General features: G+C 46.9%; 1 protein-coding gene across 5 annotated transcripts in view; it reads left to right on the top strand.

Moving 5' to 3' along the window:
• The first annotated feature begins 2,085 nt into the window (after positions 1-2,085).
• Positions 2,086-22,077, top strand: part of LOC138452942 (zinc finger protein 268-like) — a 249,740-nt gene continuing 229,748 nt past the window's right edge. For 3 of the 5 annotated variants that reach the window (XM_069605311.1, XM_069605310.1, XM_069605307.1), the window contains exons 1-2: positions 2,094-2,174; positions 9,083-9,194. The gene's annotated coding sequence lies outside the window, so the exon portion shown is untranslated. Of the gene's footprint in view, positions 2,175-7,912; positions 7,996-9,082; positions 9,195-22,077 lie in introns of those variants that run through there. The other 2 variants (XM_069605308.1, XM_069605309.1) reach the window with 2 other exon arrangements.

The following is a 22,077-nucleotide window of genomic DNA, read 5'->3' as shown; positions in this document are numbered from 1 at the left end:
CGTGGCCAACAGGGGTTTGGTTGCTGTGCCTCAAAGATGCAGCTAAAATCCTTAAATATGTCCCGTGCTCGGAGGAGCCGGGAAGACGCTGCTGAGCGCGTCCTCAGCTCGTCCCGTAATGCGCGCGTAGCGCGCGGGGGCGGAGCTGAGGGCGCGAGCGAGATCTCGCGAGAGCTGGGCTCTCGCGATAGCTCTACACCGAGGTATGGGGGTTTGAATTGGGGAGGGTGGTGCGTATGGGTTAGTGGGGCACAGGGAGGACCCAGTGATGGGGGTTTGAATTGGGGAGGGTGGTAAGGGTCGGGAGGGGCACAGGGAGGACCCAGGTATGCGGTTTGAATTGGGAGAGGGTGGTGAGTATGGGTCGGGGGGGGCACAGGGAGGACCCAGTGATGGGGCTTTGAATTCGGGAGGGTGGTGAGTACGGGTCGGGAGGGGCACAGGGAGGACTGAGGTATGGGGGTTTGAATTGGGGAGGGTGGTGCGCATGGGTCGGTGGGGCACAGGGAGGACCCAGTGATGGGAGTTGAATTGGGGAGGGTGGTGAGTACGGGTCGGTGGGGCACATGGAGGACCCAGTGATGGGGGTTTGAATTGGTGAGGGTGGTGAGTACGGGTCAGGGGGGCACAGGGAGGACCCAGTGACAGGGGGTTTGTATTGGGGAGGGTGGTGAGTAGGGGTGGGGGTGCACATGGTTGTAGGGTGGCCAATTCTTTGATAGACTTTCGCGGCACACTTGCCCACAAGGCTGTGATGACGACACAATGTCATTCACATTTGGCCCGCCCCTTTTTTCATTTACATTTTTTTAATGGCTCTTAATTCCTGGCTTAATTGAAATGCAAATGGTTTGTCCTTGGGAGGTGATGGTCACGTTTTTAACTGCAAACATGGCCATCACGACACTAGGAACAAAGCATTAGCATTTGAATTAATCCAGGTGTCAGAGCGTTACAGCTTGAACTGCAGGCTCAAAGGGAGCCAGGGCTGCAAAGCTGCCCAGAGAAAGAAATCAGCAGGCAGCAGCGCCGTGCTGTGTGCATGGCCACTTCAGTTTGCAGAGTGGCTGTGCTGTAGCTTCAGGACAACCTGCGTCCCGCACAGCCACCCTGCAAACTGTGGACAGATGGCCTCATTACGACCCTGGCGGTAAGGGGTTAGCGCCAGCGTTAGCTGCGCCGACCCCTTACCGCCAATTACGAGTTCCCTTTCCGCCATGGCGGTTTTTACACCTGCTTTTAGCGGGTGTAAAAAACCATGGCGGTAAGGGAACTTGGTGTTAATTACGCCACCGTAATTTACGCCTTCCCCACTCCCATTATGCCCTATGGGGCAAAAATGGGAATGGGGAAGGGTAAATGGGGATTGGGGATTTACCGCCCCGCCAAGGTCGGAATGGGGCGGTAAATCCCCTTACCGCCATGGCGTTAACGTAGTTAGCACCATGGCGGTAAAGTCACGGCCCTGGCGGTAACTTACCGCCAGGGTCGTAATGAGGCTAATCGCAGGACAATCCCGTGAAATCCGGGACGGAGGAGAAGAGGGGAAAAGAGGTCCCTTTTTATTTATTTTTTAACACTTCGTTTTTTTACACATGGTTATAAAAAGAGTGACACGTGGCAAATAACCTTGTTGGAAAATGGGTAAAAAAATCTTTTAGAGACACTATGAAAGTGCGTGGTAATGGCGGGTCTGCACATGCGCCAAGGATGCGTGGAATATTCAGAACTAAACCGGAAAAAGAGATGTGCGCATGCTCGATAACAAAGCCACTTGATAGATAAGATGCCGGAAGCGGCTATCTGCGCATGTTCTATAGTTTATCCTCTTTACAGAAATGATTCCGGAAGTCAAGATCTGAGCATGCTCGAGAGCATGGTCACTTGATAGATAAGATGCGAGATGCGACTATCTGCGCAAGCTCCATAGTAAAGGCACTTTACGGATATGATCTGAAGCGACGTTCTGCGCATGCTTGATAGTAAAGCCACGTGGCGGATATGGTACTGGGAAGCGAAGATCTGCGCATGCTCGATAGTAAAGACACGTGGCGGATATGGTACGGGGAAGCGAAGATCTGCGCATGCTCAGAAGTAAAGGCCCTGTTGGAGCAGGACTTCCTCTCGAGTTGGCCGCTCTTGGGCGCTTTGCTCTCGAGGCTGGTAAACATTAGGTGCAGATGGCATTTTAAAGAACAAAAAAATAAAACCAGCTGCATTCCACATGCAGGGAAGTGACCTAGCGAGCTCTGTCCAGGGCCTATAGGGCAAAGTGCATGCAAGCCTCCTAACTTGCATGTGCATTGACACCCACAGGGGTGACTCTGCACATCTAGCACCATTACCTCCATGTCTACTCTTCCTCGTCCCAGTACTTACTTCATGAGGCACCCGCCTCCGACACAGGACCTTCTTCTATTTCTTTAAATCCCTATAACTCCTCCCCCACATCCATGTCACTCAGTTTTAATTTTTCCTGCCTCCGGCAGGTTGGACTTTTTCTTCCCGGTGCGGGGCACCAGGGAGCACCGATTGCTGGCCCCCTGGGGGGGGGCTGTGTGGCGGGGCCCTCGGCTCCCTCAGGTGCGGCACTGCTCCTGGGCCCCCTGCGGGGCTTGGGGTCACAGTTGAGCTGGATTGCCTCGCTCGGTTCTTTGCTGGGCTCCGGACCGCAGCGTGAGCATTGTGTCCCGGGTCCTGCACGGCCCGGGGGAAGGTAAGGAGAGGGGAGGACTGGGCTTGGTGTTTTTCCCCTCTCCTCCTGTTTTGGCCATCTTGATTCGACTTGGCAGTATGGGCTAGCCTTCCCTTTTGTTGTGAGGCCTCTCTGCTTCTTGTCGTGGGGTGACAGTGGCAGAGAGTCTTTGGGAGTGCGGGGGCTCTGTTCTGTCGCAGGCATGTCACATACCACCCGCTCCTCAGACACACACAGCACAGGATGCACCGGATGTTAGCTGCATTATCTGGGGGAAGGTAAGGAGAGGGGAGGACTGTGCTTGATGTTTTCCCCTCTCTTGCTGGTATGGCCATTTTGACTCCTTCGACATGCCGTTTTCCTCGTGCTTTGTGTGCACATCTTTATTGGAAATGATGGCAAGCACTTGGCAGTGTGGGCTAAGCCTTCCCTTTTGTTGTGAGGCCTCTCTGCTTCTTGTCGTGGGGTGACTGTGACAGAGTATTTGAAAGTGCGGGGGCTCTGTTCTGTCGCAGGCATGCCACATACCACCCGCTCCTCAGAGACACACGGCCCAGGATGCACCGGATGTCAGCTGCATTCTCTGGGGGAAGGTAAGGAGAGGGGAGGACTGTGCTTGATGTTTTCCCCTCTCTTGCTGGTATGGCCATCTTGACTCCTTTGAAAGGCCGTTACCTCGTGCTCTGTGTACACATCTTTATTGGAAATGATGGCAAGCACTTGGCAGTATGGGCTAGCCTTCCCTTTTTGTTGTGAGGACTCTCTGCTTCTTGTCGTGGGGTGACTGTGACAGAGTATTTGAAAGTGCGGGGCTCTGTTCTGTCACAGACATGTCACATACCACCAGCTCCTCAGACACACACAGCCCAGTATGCACCGGATGTTGGCTGCATTCCTTGCGTGCTGCCTGTGAATACGGCGCAGATTTTGGACACGTCTGCAAGCGGCCGGAAGGGTACCGGCCTGGCATAGTCTACACTTCGGGTTCGAGTCTCAGCGGTGCTGACTCGGTCCTTCATCCTTCCTAGACCGACGCATTGGAACGATTTAGAGCATGGGGCTACCAGCTACTGGATACAGGGCTCAAGCCACCTCTCAGTCATGTGGTGTGTTAGTGGTGTGTTTGGGTCTGTGCTAGCTATGGACGCAGACTCCTTGTCCTGTCCTCTTCCTCTAAACTGCGCAAGGGAAAGTCAAAGGAGTTGATTTGCTTTTCCCTTGTTCAGCATGGGATTATGGAAAATGCATCATGGAAGTAACGGCCATGCAGGGGGTTCCCAGTGTCTCTTCTTTTAGGCCCTAGGTCCTCCGGTGCTGACGTGTTGCTTTCACGCCTCCTCTCAGACTTGTGGGAAGTGATAGGGCACATGGTGGCACATGTCTGTGCTTAGAGGGGTTCTCAGAGCCCCTGGTGCCGGTGGAGGGGGATGTCACTTCAGTGGGTTTTCCAGTATAGGCATACCTCAGGTAGGGGGTTGCCTTTGATGTCGGCTATCCGGGATTGCTTTGCCCCACTTTGTGACAGTACTCTGCCCTTTTGACTCCAGCCTGGTGGCTCCTCTGTCGGCTGAGGGGGCCATAGTCTGCTGGACTTCTGGGCTGTCCAGTATCTTCCTTTTGATAGCTCAAATCTTTTTGTGGGCTGACAAGCATGCTGTTATATTGTGGCGCAGGCCTGTTTCAACGTTCTGTGATTTCCCTCTGGTGCAAGTGCAGTGACTGGCGGTTTTCCCTGGCTCCTCGTCTCTATCTTCTCGGAGGTGTATGGGACCGGTGGGGTTCGGCTTCCTGGGTAATGGGCTCCTTCTGGAGGGGGTATCAGTTGCCGTTCCTGTCTCCTCCTGTCCAGGTTTGCATGGTTAGGACTTAGGTACCCAGCTCACGGTCCAAGTAGTTGGCCATGGGATCCGTTCTCTCCGAACGGTTGTTGTGGGTTACCGTCTTGCCTGTTCCTCTCCCTGTTCAGGGTCAAGTTTTCTACTTGCGGGTGTTCCTGGTCCCTATGCCTTCTAGGATGTGTCACCTGCTTATGGGTCTCAAGACCCTGCACTGCTTGTCCGGACGTCTGGGGAGAGCGTACTCTGGATGTTGTGCAGGAGGGGCGCTTGCTGGCTGTTCTGGGCTGGGTTCTCAGAAGGCAGTATGTCTCGACTCACCTGTTGCTGAAGTTACGGGGCACGTGGCGTCTTGCATGTTTTCCAGTTCCTTGAGCCTGTCTTCGGTTACGTCTCCTGGTGTCTTATACTCTCTCCCACTGGCTCCCGACATCTCGGCTTTCGTAGTTTTTGTTTTCAGTGTCCCCAGCGCTGTGTGTGTCCCTGCTATGGTGGCGGGGGGTTTCAGGTCTACAGGCTGAGGTGTGCATGGTCCTTCCTCCTGTGACCTCTCCTACTACCAACACCAGCAGAAAGGGTATACATTGGGGGTCCTCTCAGCTCAAGGGTTGTGAGATCTGGGGAGAGCCGGTGATCATCCAATTGGCAAGAGTTGTGCCATTGTGCAAGCTCTGGTGTACTTCGAGGAGTTGCTGGACGGTCGGCGGTTTTTGGTCCGATCGGACAATACGACGGCCTTGGCATATGTCCACTGCAAAAGGGGTTCCGGCTGTTCCTTGAATGCTCTGGCAGCGCTGATAGGCACCTGGGAGGAATATCATCTGGTGTATCTGCTGGCCTCACGTATCAGAAGGGTGGACAATGTTCAAGCGGATCTTCTCAGACGCCAGTTTCACTCCTCTGCAGAACTGGTCCTGTTGGCCCAGGTCTTTGCAGTGACCTGTGTCAGATTAGGGTCCTTGGTTCTAGACCTGTTTGCATACGATTAGGGTCCTTGGTTCTAGACCTGTTTGCATACCCGGCCTCAGCAGAAGTTCCCCTCTTCTGCTCTCGGTTTCAGGTTGAGGGGATTGGGGGATGGACGCCCTCTCTGTACAGTGGCCTTGGGGTTTTCCTTTATGCCTTTCCGCCTATTCCCCTTCTGCCCCGGGTGGTTTGGCGCATCTGAGTGTCCAGGGTGACTGTGTTGTTGTTAGCTCTGTTCTGGTGCCGCCGGAGTTGGCTCCCCTCTCTGTTGGAGCTTCGTTCCTAGGAACCTTGGCTGGTTCCGAGGTGGCCGTGTCCCCTTCAAGGGGATCTGCGGTTAGAATTCCACCGGATGCAATGGGCGGTGTGGCTATTGCTCAGTCTAGGTTGATATCTCAGGGGTTCTCAGATCCTGTAGTTGAGTCCAAATGGATGCTCTTAGACCCTCCACTCTGAAGGTGTTAGGCAGACATTGGGGCCATTTCCGAGACTGGTATGGGCGGTCTGGGATCCCTCCCCTGCGTTCTGGCCTCTGCTATCCTTCGGTTCCTCCAGGAGGGGTTTTGACAGGGGCCTGGCAGTTTTTCCAGGCTTCGCTCTCAGTGGGCCTCCAAGAAATTCCTTTTGGGGGACTCTGACGGTCACTTGGATGGGGAGGTGTTGGTGGGGAAGTTGATCCAGGGTTTTTTCTTCTTCCCTTCCTTGTGCTGATAAAGGGCTTTCCTCTTGGGATCTCCCTCTTGTATTACGGTTCCTTCATGGGCCTCTTTTTGAGCCCTTTTCCGGGATTGATATCAAACATCTTACACTGAAATCTGCTTTTCTTATTGCCCTCACTTCTGCCCGTAGGCTTGGGGAGATTGGGGCTCTCTTATGTCATGCTCCTTTCCTGAGGGTGCTGCCAGACTCGGTGGTGCCGGGGTGTGGTCCGATGTTTCTCCCTTCAGTTGTCTCTCGGGTTTCACACCTCTCAGGGTCTGGTTCTCCCTGACTTCTTTCATGATCCAAGAACGCCTGAGGAGGTGGCTCGGCTTAACATTGATGTCCGGCGGGACGCGTTGGAGTATTTGGCTTGGTTTGCCTTTTCCACCAATCCGATAGTCTTCTGATTGCTTGTGGTCCGGCTGGGGCTGGGCATAACGCATCTGTGGTTTCCATTTTCCGGTGGTTCCGGGTTGTGATCTCTAGGGCCTATGTGGCTTCTGGCCTGCCTGTGCCTGCGCACAATCAGGGGTGGTCTACCAGGGGTTTCGCGGCTTCCTGGGCCGATGCAAGGAGGGTTTTTCTCTGCAAGAGATTTGTATGGCTGCCGCCTTGGCTGGTCTAGGCATTTTCATCAGCCGCTATGGGTTGAGTTTCTCCCACTCGGGGGTTGGTTCCTTCGTGGTTGGAGTTTTTGTCTGTGGGGATGTGATTTAAGAGTTATTGTGGGTGTGTTTTGCTGCACTGTTTTTGGCTCTGTGTCTCATTGGGACCTTTTCCCCGTTGCTGCTTTGGTATACCTCATGAAGTAAGTACTGGGACGAGGAAGAGTGGACGTGGAGGTAATGCTCTGATTACTTACCGGTAATCTTCATTACTCCTAGTCCTACTCTTCCTCGTCACAGTACTGACGACCCTCCTCACCCTCCCTGCGGGGAAGGTCCCATGCTCCAGCTTGGTAATATGAAACTGAGTGACATGGATGTGGGGGAGGAGTTATAGGGATTTAAAGAAATAGAAGAAGGTCCTGTGTCGGAGGCGGGTGCCTCATGAAGTAAGTACTGTGACGAGGAAGAGTAGGACTAGGAGTAATGAAGATTACCGGTAAGTAATCAGAGCATTACACATGCAGGGGAGTGACCTAGCCGAGCTCTGTCCAGGGCCTATGGGGCAAAGTGCATGCAAGCCTCCTACCTTGCATGTGCATTGACACCCACGGGGTGACTGCACAACTAGCCCCATTCCACATGCAGGGAAGTGACCTAGCCGACCTCTGTCCAGGGCCTATGGGGCAAAGTGCATGCAAGTCTCCCGACTTGCATGTGCATTGACACCCACAGGGGTGACTCTGCATAACTAGCCCCATTCCACATGCAGGGAAGTGACCTAGCTGAGCTCTGTCCGGGGCCTATGGGGCAAAGTGCATGCAAGCCTCCTAACTTGCATTTGCATTGACACCCACAGGGGTGACTCTGCACAACTAGCACCATTCCACATGAAGGGAAGTCACCTAGCCGAGCGCTCTGTCCAGGGCCTATGGGGCAAAGTGCATGCAAGCCTCCTAACTTGCATGTGCATTGACACCCAACAGGGGTGATTCTGCACAACTAGCAGCATTGCACATGCAGGGAAGTCACCTAGCCGAGCTCTGTCCAGGGCCTATGGGGCAAAGTGCATGTAAGCCTCCTAACTTGCATGTGCATTGACACCCACAGGGGTGACTCTGCACAACTAGCACCATTACACATGCAGGGAAGTCACCTAGCCGAGCTCTGTCCAAGGAAAAGAGAATGAATGGTAAGAATGGGGAAGGGGGGCTTTTAGTGGTGTCAGAGGGGGCTTTAAAGGTGAATGGATTCTTTGAGGGAGATTATCGTCCTGAACAGGCTCCTGGGATTGATCTGAAAAAAGGTGGATGGTGGCTCTGAAAACTGACGAGAAGGGTTCGGAGGCCTGTGGCCTAAGGGGAGTTTCATGAGGGTCCCTAGTATTCAGTCCTGACACTTTTTAAAAAAGCCCTTAGTATGCTTGGATTTTTCAAAATGTTTTGCAAGGAACCTGGGGTTGGTCTCCCTAAGTTACCTGGGGGAACTCAGACCTGGACCCCCTGCTCACTGTGCTTAGCGAGGCACAGCTCCACCTCACTGATGAGGACCAACAAGGCTGAAACACGTGTATGCGGTTGCTGTTGGTACTCTTGTTCAGAAGGAATTTGCCTGAGCATTTCTGTGCTGGACTGCCCATGTGGGCGGGACAAAGACTAATATGCAAATGGGTATTTCCCATCTGTGGAAGGTACAGTGTGCAAAAAGCGATGGCTGCGGACTCTCAAAGTGGGGGAAAAAACCACAGAACAGGTTATCATGCCATGTTCTTTCTGGAGAAGGGTGTCTGCTACCTTTTTTTGAAAATCTTAGAAACTACTCACAGAAACCGTTCCAAGGTTACAGGAAGGGGCTCTGAGGTGGGGCATTTCAGGAATGAGGATTGGCTATTGAAAGCAGGTGGTCAGGAGATTATGTTGAGGAAAGCAGGATGGGTCTCTGGGGCGTGGAGGTGACTGAGTGGTGGAATAATAATTCACTAAATATTACAGGCTGAGTGGGAGGGTTTCGTTCCTAGACTGAGTACAGTGAAGACCGGTTCAGCTGAGTGGAGTGGCCATGTTAGGATTGGTAATGCTGAGGAGAGTGGTAGTGGGTTGGGAGTTTGGTGCAGTATAGTCTGCATTGCGGGCTACATCACTGTGTGCTGAAGCTTGCTGTATGTACAATACGTGTCTTTTCACCAAACGTGAGAGCAATTGTGCTTCAAATGGTTCTACAGTAAGGCCTCACTAGGTGGCTGTTTCATTAAACTTATTGAACATTGTCATTTCTAACAGAATCAATGCACCTGTGAAACATCACTGATGGCCGAGGTAATCCTTGAATAGGTGCTGTGACAGGCCCAGTTCAGCTGTACAAAGAAAATACAAATAAGGGAAATGCATCCAGGTATGTCAACGTAACTTCTCTGCTAATATGTCCCCTATTGGTTATTGTTTGTGTTTCATAAGAAAGCTGTTCGGTGGGCAGCTGCTGCACTATAAAACATGTTCGGGGGGAAATGCGTCTTGCTAAACTGTGTGTGACTTTTAAAACTATTGGGTGCTGAAAAAAAAGGCAGTTAACAAAGGTACTCTTTAAAATGTGTATTGTCTTGAATTGTCCTTTTGATTCTCAGCACGGTGGATTGTTGCAGCACACACACAACACGTTCTGTGCAGTGCTGCTGGGTTGTCCTTTGGGTCCCTTTTCTATTTTCTCTGTATTACCTTGTGTGAACAACTGTTCCCAAGGGTAGGAAGGATATTTATATCCTCTACATTTTATTTTGTGAGACCAGCATGCCTCACCTTATGTGGAGTGCTCGGGGAGATGGTGTATCCCATTTCTCACTACTCCTGTGACACTTCTATTACAGTGACAAGCTTAACCTAAATGGCTGGTGGCAGAGAACCTTTACTACCGATTCTGTTCAACTTATTCGCAGGCTGTTTTCACAGCTACGGTAAGGCACCCTTGGGTGACCATTTTCCCAAAATGACCCCTATCTTCTTTTTTCACCATTTTTCGTTTGCTTGTCCTTTCCAGGTCCTTCCCCTACCCTTCAGGGTGGGAAATGCCTTTGTGTGATTTTTGTCTTCGGCGGGAGACCTTGGGCAAGCCCGCCCAGGCTCCAGAATGTCTGAGAAGTCAAGAAGCGGGGGAGGAGTCCAAAACTCTGCAGCTCTTTGTCTTCCAGCCTGCCTGCTTTGAACCAGTTCCAACTGGGAGGTTGGCTGTTCTGAAAGGACTGCCACACCCTCAGGTTTGAATGTTGCACGCCTGTTGATTGGCTAGGTTCCTGTATAAAGTTCAGATCCCAGAAGCTGAAGAAGTAGTCGACCACTGAACCAAATCCAAAGATCAAGAAAAGCAGGCCGAGCCAATTTCCAGCGAGGAACACATCCTAGTGTTATAAAAGAGATGTTAGTTACAATTAATGAGAGTCTGTAAGAAATCTCTTCTCCAAATGGAGCCACTCGCGACGATTCGCAGCACAATTTTACATCCCACCTTATTTATTTACAAAAATAGCATCTTGATGTCACGCTGCACGTGACATCATTACGTTTCAGAGTTATCGCTTCTAACGCTAATCAAGCCCAAAACTCACCGGACGCAAAAATAATTGAATGTTATAATTGGAAATTTCACAATAATAGTGAATCTTTGTCTATAGATAAGTCACCAATATCTGGGAAAATATATGAACTAGGGGCCCCAGAAATATATGATACTCTAAGTATTCTCGACACATACAAGAGAGAAAGAGTGCACTTGCCAAAGTAAATATTCCAAAATGTTATGAAACGCGCAAACTTATCTTACCCTTCATAACCACACTTTGAGAAAAGATTATAGTTAATACAAGCCCTTAGAACCGCTCATATTTCACATCATCAAGCCACTAACCGTGGTCTAACTGGCAACTCTGTTAACTCGCCAAGTCCTGCTCAGCTACACCCCATAAGATGCGAGTTATGTTTTCATGCCCAATTCACTATTATTAAGGGTACTGGAGAACTAATACGTTTCTTAAGTAGATATTCAACAAAGGTTTTAAACTTCCTATGACTATTGATTCCCAAAACTGCGCAGAACAGCCATTGTCAAAATCCTGTGTTCAAATCCAAAGGCACAGTCTTGTTGGTGGACCCATGGACATCCAAACCAATACTTTCCACTCTGTGCATCCAATTAGTATTTCTATCATTCTGCCACCATTGTTACACTATGCTCCCCTTTAGCATGATGGCCCTCGCACCTCACATTCATCTCCCAGTATTACATCATCTGGTTATTACAACATCTACAACTAAGCAAATCTACTATCATTAGCATTCAAATGTTGGCATGAACAATGTAACCATACAAACACAGTATCCTCATCCAAAACAAGTCATCAGACCCTATCTTATACAGGAGACCCAATTTAAAGAAATGAGCTCATCTCATGTTCCGTGGTCAGACCCATGAACACAGTTCTGTATTTGAAGATTGCCCTGGATTCCGCCCTCCTTAGAGCCATTTCTGTCACTCCCTTTGAGCTTCTTTGGTATTGTTAAAAATCAGTAAATGTAATATCTGCCTTGCAGTCCATTTGATGGCACTCTTGCTAATGAACAGACAAATGGAGTTTCGGATCATCTTTGTTCAATGTGTTTAAGTGCTTGCCAATCTGAATCTTTAACTCTCGGATCGTGCTGACAATATAATGAAGTCCGAACCGACGCATAATAGAATAGACAACGAATTTGGTCCTACAGTTAATGAAACTTGTGATGTTCAAACATATAACGTTCAATTCTTCTTGGATGTTAATCTTAATGGATTTATGTTCTTTGGTGTACTCACACATTTTACTCATTCTACCAGTAATACCATGGCTTAGCTAGGTTTTGGGTCCCTGCAATGGTTTAAAAAAAGAAGGGCTCAATTCCCTTTTAAGCGTCGGGGTTGTGTAAATACCAAAGTAGGTCAATCCATCAGATATGGCTGCAAGTCAGAATCAAGCAACCGAATATTCCCGTGTTTCAGTAGTATCTTGTGCAGTTTGGTGTTCTCAACTGAATATTGTGTCACCATTCTTACAGTCTGCATGTCCTTTGTTTTAGACTGTTTGGATTTAAGAAAATCACATTTATACAAAGTAAGACTTTTCTTTTTTGAATTCATCACAATATCTTTGTTTCCTCTAGCACCAAACCTTTGTCAAGAATATTAAATTCGTTCTCAAATACTGGCAGCTCTCTACAGTTTCGGCGTGCTCTTATATATTCTCCCATTGGAATGTTCCGATTCGCACTAAGTTTGTGACAACTACTTGCTATTAGTATCAAATTTACCTCTGTAGTTTTCCTAAAGGTTTGAGACATAATGACATTGCCTGAGACATATAAATGAACATCCAAGAAATCAAACTCAGTGGGATGTGAATTGTATACCAAAAGTGTTGTTATTCAAAAAACAAACAAATTCAAATAAATGTCTTTCTATACCCTGCCAAATCATAAATATGTCCTCTATATATCTGACCCACAACTTTATTCTTGGTGTATAATCAGTCTCAGAATATATTATTTAATTTAATGTATTAATGTGTTAGAGCTTAACATAAGCTTTTCACATAACATAAGTCATTACAAATTACAAAAGTACATATTATTATAATTTCAACAGAAAAGAAAAGGTGAAAATAACAAATCATATTCTTTAAATTATGTCAAAAATGTCAAGTACAAAATCAAATTAGAATAAAATTCCATCGTAAAGATGTTTGTGCAATACGTACACGTTGGCTTTGTGCTTTGTTTGTCTGTGTACAGTATTTTTTGTGACACATTCAGATTCTAAAAATAAGGGATTCTCAAGGTCTGATTTGTACAGAAATACTTGATAGATCCAAAATGAAGTCTTTGGTATGAGCAACAGGATAGAAGGAAAAGCTAGCATCTATATAGTTATATCCAGCTGTTTCTCTACTGTCAGCCACACATTATACATCCCAGTTGCGTTAAGCGCCCTTAACCAAAAGTCGGTGCTACTGATATGATCCATTCTATGAACAAAGTCCCCATAATATGTAGTATAGGTTTTTGTCATGGTAGGACACCTAGTAAGAACATGTTTACCAGTTTCAGTGATGGATCTATTCATGCAGAGTCGACAAAAGCGTTCTGATTTTGCGAGATTGTTCATAATACCGCTGATAGCCAATACCGGTAGTTGGTCAATCCTCAGCAGAAGGATAAACCATCTCAATCGAGGCAAAGGGCATAGAGACAGATATGATGATGGCTTCTTAAAGGTGTATCCCATATGCTGTACAAATTTATACCGTTTCAGGTCTTCCAAGTGTGCAAAGTTGTCGATCCAGTCGTCTAACTCAGATTTTTTTCACAGAGCACGCAATACACTGGCTTCCTCCCCGTAAGGCTTAGTAATCCAGCTGATCTTTCCCAGGTAATCAGTCAGTTGTTTTTCCATGAAAAGGAGTGAAGAAGATTTGTTGATTTCACTATACATAATATTCAGCAAAGGGTTCTCTGATTGAGGTGACATTTTTACGTAAAGTTCAGCCCTTCTTCTAAGTACTCGAGCTTTCCATGAAATGAGACCCAGTTCGAATCTAAGAATGGACATGGGTATACAATTCGGAAGTCCAAGTATTTTCTTCCAAAATTTCCCCACAAGTATTTGGAGCCATCCCAGATCGATCACCTGTAGAGCTTCTAGTCCATAGATAATCATGGGAGTTAGTACCTGCTGATATAATTGTCGTGCAGCCCAGACAGTATAACCGCCATGAGAAGAAGAAAACCGATGAATCAGGGCAGTAATTTGGGCTGCTCGTGTAATTCGGGCTTGCTTACACATAGTGTATTGCCCTTTAGGCTCAATACCCAGGTATCTGTAATGGGGTGTATATAGTATTGCAGTCCCATGTATATTAACATTCACACGTGCGATCTTCTTGCTGCTAAAGATCATCATCTGGGTTTTATCCAGGTTGATTATTAAGCCGTTTCTTTGGGCATAGGTCCATAGTGCCTCTGCAGTATTTCGAAGACCACTAACTGTATGGTCCATGATAACCAAGTCATCTGCATAGGCAAGCACCGAGCAGTGAGCTGGGCCTATCTTGGGGGGACAATTGTGTTCTGCTGACAATACTTGCGGGAAATCGTGGACAAACAGGTTGTATAGGATCGGAGCTGTAACACAGCCTTGCTTTATGCCACGAGTTTGATTAATCTTGTTGGTCATATTCCCCTTTGAATCTAATTTCAATGAAGCTGTAGTGTTGCAGTGTAGTATCTTAAGATAGTACAGTATTCCTTTCGGGCAGCCCAAGGTCTCAAGTTTAGCCCACAGCAGATCTCTAGGGACTAGATCGAAGGCCGCCCTGAAATCAATGTATAATACATACAATGGAGGATTGCCGGAGGTTCTGGCTCTGTTACGTAGCATATCCATTACAATTAGATTATTCGTTGTAGAGTATCCACTCCTGAAGCCACATTGGAATCGATCTACCCATATCTGAAGTTCTTGGAGTAAGCACGTCGCAGATAATTTGCCCGTACAATCAAGCATAGAGCGAAGACGATACTTAGAAGGATCTGTCCGGTCTCCCCTCTTATAGATCGGGACCAGGATCACTGTCTGCCAGGATTCCGGGATGAGCCCATCTTGTAAAATCTTTTCAAATAATATTTTCAGGACCTCTGCCCAGTACTCCGGATTACTTTTTAGTATGGCATTCGCCAGACCATTAGGCCCAGGTGCTCTTGATGCTTTGAGGGTTTTTATCATGATAATCAATGATTCCGCCGTCACCCTGAAAGGGGGAGAAGGTCAGTCCCAAGTTATCATTTCCTGGGAGAGATCCATAGTGTTATGATTGCGATTTCTCAGGAATTCCTCCCATTGGCTTATCCCAATCGGGTTATTAAGGGAGCTACCTCTTGCCTGTCTCAATAGGTCCCATATAGAGCAGGTATTCACGGCACAGAGTATCTGGACTGTTTTTTGCCATTTAGCTAATTTAGCTGCATAGCGTTTCTGTCTGAGCCATGATCTAAAGGCATTTTTACGCTTCTTGCTTGAGATCTGGAAGCTCTCCCATGTGATGGAGGTTTTCCATAGCTTCCTGAGCTCTGCTCTTAAAGATCTTTTAGCGTCTCTGATTTCAATGTCGAAAGCGTTAATTGGTTTAGCATCTGGGGCTAACATGTTAATATTGGCTGTCGCATAATTGCATGAGAAAGTGGTAATCCATTCTTCGATCTCATTACAGGACATAGGTATGAGGACTTCATATCCCCTGTTTGTCATATCTATTATAGCTTCAGCTGCTTTCAAGATGTTTTTGTCAGACCAACGGATGTTTGAGGAGGTATGATTCGTTCTCAGATCACCAATAGGTCTTGGATAAGCCTGCTGTAGCAAAAAATCAAATGATAATGTTAGTGAGGCATGATCACTCCAGTCGTTTTTATTGGCTCTCATATCGTTGACCCTTTTAGCCATTGTGGGACTTACACAGATATAATAAGAGTACTTCTGGATTTACCATTGCTCCATGTAGGTTGCCCTGGATAGTCACTGCTAGTTCGACCATTTAAAATTTCAAGGTCCCATATATTAAGAAAGTTTAGCAGTCCCTCAGGGTTCGCCTCCTGGTGCCACAGCATACCTATCCTCTTTATTGAAGGATTATCGCTTCTGCTCACAGATCCCACAATATGGCAGTTAAAATCACCTGCAATTATTACAAGATTCTTTTCTGGGTCAATCATCCAGTCGATCAGCAGGTCGTGGCAAGCTTCCTGTATGAGGTCTCTATTAGAGGACTCTGGTGGATTGTAGAGGTTGATCAATAACATTTTGTCCACTTTATCCTTGCTGGGGAGTTCTAATTCGACCGCTAGCACAAATTCATCCATGTTAGAATGGATCCGAGTTGACTTTAATGGATGTGAAATTCCAATAAGGAGACCCCCAGATGGTCTCCCCCGGGGTCCCTTTTCGGCTAATTCCTGATGGATAGTGTAGCCATTAAAAACGGCCCGAGTGGTAAGCCACGTCTCCTGAAGACAAATGCAGGTGTGACCAGCTAACATAGGAGTTGAGCCGTCCGCTGAAAATAAATGGCTGATTCCCCGGCAGTTCCATGAAACTAAACTTTGATCTCATTGGGATAGTGACAGTGCCGGAAGAGACTCTGCTAGCCATTTAAGAACGTTCTGGACATCTGCTAGCTGTACTGAGTTGCCTTTTGGTAACTGCAGCACCTTGCTTTCTTTGGTTTTGGTGCTTGGCACTTGCATTGGCCATTGTGGATTGATTATATTAGGGTCAGCGTCAACTTCAATATCCACTTCCCATAGACTGGCCTTAGAGTTGCGCAGCAGATTAACTGTTGCAAAAAATTTACAGTGAATTGCTGATATATTGGAGTTCCTTGCTTTCAGTGGTTCAACAAATTCAAAGTCCTCCGATCTCAACACTCTCAGTTGTGGAATAGAGTGTAAGTTCTTAATAATGCAAGTCCTTCCGCCTTTGGCCAATATCGCATTAGCCTTGTCCTCCTCTGGCAGTGCGGTTATTATTGTGGATGAGATGTCAATCTGAGTAAGATTGATTGGGTCAGTATTTGCACAGAATGAGGGTTCAATATCCATCTCATCAGCTGGATTTGAGACGTTATTCTTATTTAAGTCCTCCTCTTCCATTGGATATGCGGTGGTACTCTTATCAAGGTCAATTTACCCTCCTTGCCCATAGTACCATCGCACACTCTGGTCACTTTCCGTTTTACTTTTCTCTGTATCTTTTTGGGGGTACTACCTTCTGTGGGTATAGATATTTCTTCTTCCGGCTCTGCTGAATCAGGTAGTATTATGGTGGCCAATTGGCGCTTTTTCCTCGTGATCGCTCTTCTAGCCAATCGTCGCTGTTTGCGTGAAAAAAATACATCAACATTAGTGGTAGTATTTAGATCATGATCAGCTGTTTCTGGGCATGCTGGCAAAGAGATGTTCCCTTCCTTCTGTGCAGACTATGGGTTGCTGTTATCAGCTATGTTTCCTGCTGGAAGGGTAAGGGTAACTTCTAATATCCTCCCACACATCTTCAGCAGGATATTTAAAGCAAATTGCAGAGATGCGACCGAGGATTGCAGGTCCCCCAAGGTCATTTGGCTTTCCCCATGTTCTCTGCTGCTATCTGCTTCAGATAATTCTAATTGTACATCCAGATTGGGAGAGGCGGATAGTCTGTTAGATGTTTCTCTGTGTGAATCCGTAGACAAATGTTGATAGCTGTTGTTCTGATTGCTAGGTATGCTTCCTAGTAAAGGGGTCATAGATCTCTGCATAGATAAGCAGAGTTCTAGTAATGAGTTGTTATCAATATCGCTTTCTCCTAGTACATCTTCTGCATCTGTGGTGTTATTCAAGCTTTGGCTGCCAGACACTATTTCTGTGTGTGGTGGAGAGCTTATTGTATTTGGGGTACCAGGAGGCGGAAAGAAGTCGGTGATTGCACCTCATTCCACAGGTGTAGCTTTAGATCCTTTACATCCATTCATATTAGATGTGGGAGTCTTGCTCCTCTGGTTGCGTAAATTATATCTAGTAGCTGAGCACTTCTTGACTGTAAGCATTGTTCAGCTTGCAACTCTGCTTATATTGATGGTCACTCACAGATCTGTGTAGTGTAGTTACTAAAAGGACCTAAGTAGCCACACTACCTTGAAAGCCGTATATTTGTGTGCCTCTTGCTCAATAGGCTAAACAGCGCCAGGCGGTATTGGTAATGTGGATCTGTACCCTATTGACAGAGAGTATATTGCTGTAAGGTGATTTATCGCTGTGTCAAGTGCTCCTAGGACCCCCATCAGGGGTTCAGGGTAATTTCTGCAGTCTGTCAAATAGGAGATTCAAATGCTTGTTGATGTAATTATTGGTACCTTGGATATAGCTCCAAGGTCAAGCAGCGTTGCCCACTGTCTCCTAGGACAGGCAATCAGATGGCGCCAATCTCTATCACAAATATTGGGCCAGGAGAAAACAAATGTGTAGAAAGAGGAGGAAAATGTGTCTGGGGAGTTCCCTCCAAGTCTTCATCAATAGGAGGTCTCCACTTGGAATACTGTGGAACTGCTATAGCCCCTGGGGGAAGGGAATTCTAGTCACACAAATGAGCGTTAAAGGCATGCAGTGACTATGGCCGCTTCTGACAATCTCTCCTCTAAGAGGCTTTCAAAGCTGGCCCAGTGAACAGCAATACAATATTGGTCCAAGGGAAGGAGGACGGGTGAAGGAAGGAGCTGGTGGGGGGGGGGGGCTCAGCTAGGAAAATGATACAGCCTGCTGGGCGATATAGCCAGTAATAAACAGTACAGCTCGCCCCTGCATTACACAACTCTTACCGCTCGTGTCCTTCTTTCACTGCAATTCGTAATAGCAGCTCTATCAGTTATGGCGGAAACGCCCCCCCCACGGCTCACCGCGGCTTCCGCGGCTCACCCTCCAGCAATGACCGCACTTCACAAGTCCGTGAGTCCGTGGGTGCTGGTACTGGTGTTGGCAGGCGAACGCCGGTGAGAGCAGTGGGTGCTGCGGTTGCAAATGCTGGTACGGGCGCAGGCTCGTTTCCGGAGCGCACAGCCTCGAGTATTCGAGGAAGGGACCTCAACTACGTGAGATTGCGAGAGATCGCACACACTGACTGACTCAAGCCGCACCTCTCAGAGTCGGCAAGACAAACAGAGGCCGCTTCCGAGTCAAACAGAGGCCTCAGAATATATAAAGATGTTTAAAAAAATAAAACATGAAGTGGTTGGCCAGAGATGCAATATAATTGGCCCCCATGGCCACCCCCCTGGTTTGCTTGTACAAGGTATTATCAAATAGAAAAATATTGTTCTGTCAGGTAAATTCCAATAGTTCCTTTAACATGGTAATATGTACGAAACAGATCTACTAGCATAGATATGATCGAGGGTCTTGAGTGCCAAAACATGTTCAATAGAAGTATATAAAGCTTTCACATCTAAGGTGACAAGGCAATAATCTTCCGTCCATGAAAAACTTTACAACAGTTGTAATAAATGCATCGTATATTTGTATTTTATTAAGTGCCTTAAACCAAAGTGCTGTACATAGGATACAGAACAGTACAGAACAGTACAATATAAATGTATAAATGTATAAACAATACAACCCAGAAAGGAATCACTCAAGAATGTTGAAGTAGGCAAGATTTCAGGGGACCACGGAACAGAGAATAGACACAGATAAAGCGAAGAGAAAGTGGAAGAGCGTTCCAGTGAAGAGCAAGGAGTTCAAAGGAACAAAAACGAGACTGTGAACAGGGGGGACGAGGAGCCAAAAGTAGGGATTGAGAGGAAGAGCAAAGAGAACGTTATGGGATATAGAAAGATATTAGAGCAGTAAGATAGTTAGAAGCAAGACCATACAGAGATTTAAAAACAAGACTGAAAAAATTAAATTTAATTTGAGAATGAAAGGGTAGCCAACCAAAGTAGCCAATGAAGTGTTACAAGAGAAGAGGTTATAGAGTCCTGCGACGAGAGAAGACACAGAAGACGAATAGAAGAATTGAACACTGATTTAAGAGGTGCAAGAGGAGAGTTGGGGAGCCCAAGCAGGGCTGATGAACAGTAGAAAAATCGAGAGAAAATTAAAGAAGAAATTAGAAGTTTAGATGCTTGAAAGGTAAGAATGGATGAGCCTTGCGAATATTATAGAGATGAACGACAGGAACAGGAAGTTAATGAGATGTGATAGAGAAAAGAAATATTTGTGTCAAAGTAAAGACCTAGATTATGAGTGAATGGTGAGATAGAGAGTGGAGATGGAGGAAAGGATATAAAAGAGGATGCAAGATGAGGAGAAAGAGTGTTGGCGGGAAAGAACAATACCTCAGTATTCCCGGCATTGAGGGTGAGATAATGGGAGGGCATCCAAGATTTAATTGCAACCAAGCAAGCAGAAAGATTGTGATGAATTTCAGCAGAGAAAGAGGAGAAGGAAATAAATAATTGGGTGTCTTCCGCATAGAAATGGCGAGATAGCCCAAAGGAAGAAATAACAGCTGCAAGATAGGATGTATAGAGCGAAAATAAAGGACTCAAACCCGACCCTTGAAGCACTCCATGGGCAAGCGAGAATGACTCGGAGGACTTGCCTGCCCAAGTGACCAAAAATGTTCTATTAGAGAGATGTGAGAAACCAAGAAAGGACCGAACCTGAAAGACCAAGTGAAGCCAAAAGTAAGGAGTGATCAACAGTGTCGAAAGCAGCCGATGGATCAAGAAGAATGAGAAAGGATGAGTGCTTAGATTATCGTACAGAAAGAAGAGAGTTCAGCTCCGAGAGAAGAGCAGTTTCTGTAGTTTGAAAGGGGCAGAAACCAGATTGAAATTGGGGAAGAATAGTAGAATTAGAAACAAACGTGGAAATCTGAGCATAAACAAGCCATTTCAGAAGTTTAGAAAGATAAGGAAGCGGTGGAAATTGGACGAAAGTGGATCAGCAGTGGGTTTCTTTAAAATAGGAATAATGGTTGCGTGCTTAAATGATAAAAGGAAAAGTGGAGGTGGAAAGACAGATATTGAAAAAGGAGACTAGGTAGGGTACAAGAAAAGGATAAACCTTCATAATTAACGCAGAGGGAATAAAGTCAGTAGTGGAAGCAGTAGGCTGGGTCTTAGCTAGCAAAAAAGAAACAGGAGCAAAGTGAGTAATAGAGGCAGAAGGAATAGGAACTGGAGAGGGAGAGGCCCCTTGGGTGACTTAGATGCTTCGATGTCCTGACAAAGAGACAGAACATTTGAGGAAAAGAAGTGAGCAAAATCGGAGGTAGAAAGAATAGAATTAGCAGAATGATCAATAGTAGGAGAGAGAAGACGTGCAAGAGTTTGATTAAGAAAAATAAAGACGCTTAGCAGTAAGTAAACAGTCATCATAAAGAGAAATAAGAGGAGCAATCAGGTGTGGATTTAGTCTTGAGCCAACGCCTTTCAAAGCAACGAAGACGACGACGCATGGAACGCAGGTGGGGAGAGAGCCAAGGTTGAGAAGGTTCACGAGTAGGACCGAAAGGTAATAGGTATCATAGAAAGGTATCTCTTAAGTATGCAGGAAACTTGCTAACTTCCTTAGATATGATGTATCTCGAGTACTTTTCTGTTAGCCAACCTATCCCTCTTACAATGGGCCGACCCCCTGGTATAGTATCAAATGCTTTGTGAATCTTGAGGAAAAAGTAAATCCTAAGTATTCTAGGATTTGCTGTTGATACATATCTCTTATCATGGTATGGTATTGTTTATTTATATAGCGCCTATACACAGGCAAGTGTTTTCAAAGCGCTCAAGGCGGGTGGCAACATGGGGAAAAAACAGTCGCTCAGAGCCCTTGAAATTCGGAGATGATAATAGTCTGCACAGACAGAGTAAGTACGTACAAAATACATTTAACAATTTGGGATTCAGCAAATAGGCCTGACAGCGATTCTGCAGTTTTTAAAGTGCAATTACGGGGTGAAGACAACAGAGAACAGACAGGTGATCTTCAGGCAAGGTGCGTAAGGAACAAGCAAGTGCACAGAGGGTCATAGGGCGGGGGAGGATCAAGTGCACCCGGTCATTTGAGACTGGGGTAAGTGCAGAAAGAGCCACGCTCTAGGGTTAATGTCTCAAATGCATTGAGTGTGGGTGGGGTGTAAGGTCCTGGGGCAAGTACGAGGGATGACTGGCGGGCTGCCAGGGATCAATGAGACACGGCAGCCAGTCAGCATGCTGTAAGGAAGAGGAGGGAGAGAGGGAAAAACAGAGAACTAGGTTAGCAGGATAGAGTGAGAGAGAGAAGGAAGAGGAAAGTCTTGAGGAGTTTCCGGAATTTAAGGAGATCCGGCTCAAGACGTAGGGCGGCAGGGAAGTTGTTCCAGAGGGAGGCACCAGCTGAGGATAAGGTTCTCCCTCCAAATCTCTAGTTGGAGAACCGGCTCACTCGCAGAAGGTTGGAGGTAGATGAGTGGAGGGCTTGTGAGGGACAGTATTTAGGTAGGCGGCGTTGCAGGCAGGTAGGTTCCAGGCCCCAGAAAGCCTTGTGAACATTGCAAAGGGTCTTGAATTTGATCCTTGCAGCCATGGGAGCCAGTGAAGGGATTTCCACGCTGGAGAGATGCGGTCCCTTGCTTGATGCCAAGGATAAGTCTCGCGATTCTGTTCTGGATGAGTTGCCGAGGGCACAGGGCA

The sequence above is a fragment of the Ambystoma mexicanum genome, chromosome 4p (assembly GCF_040938575.1).
Source record: "Ambystoma mexicanum isolate Mex_15411 chromosome 4p, UKY_AmexF1_1, whole genome shotgun sequence".
Taxonomy (NCBI): Eukaryota; Metazoa; Chordata; class Amphibia; order Caudata; family Ambystomatidae; genus Ambystoma; species Ambystoma mexicanum.
Note: the sequence above shows the minus strand (reverse complement) of the source record. Positions and strands in the feature narration are given on the sequence as shown.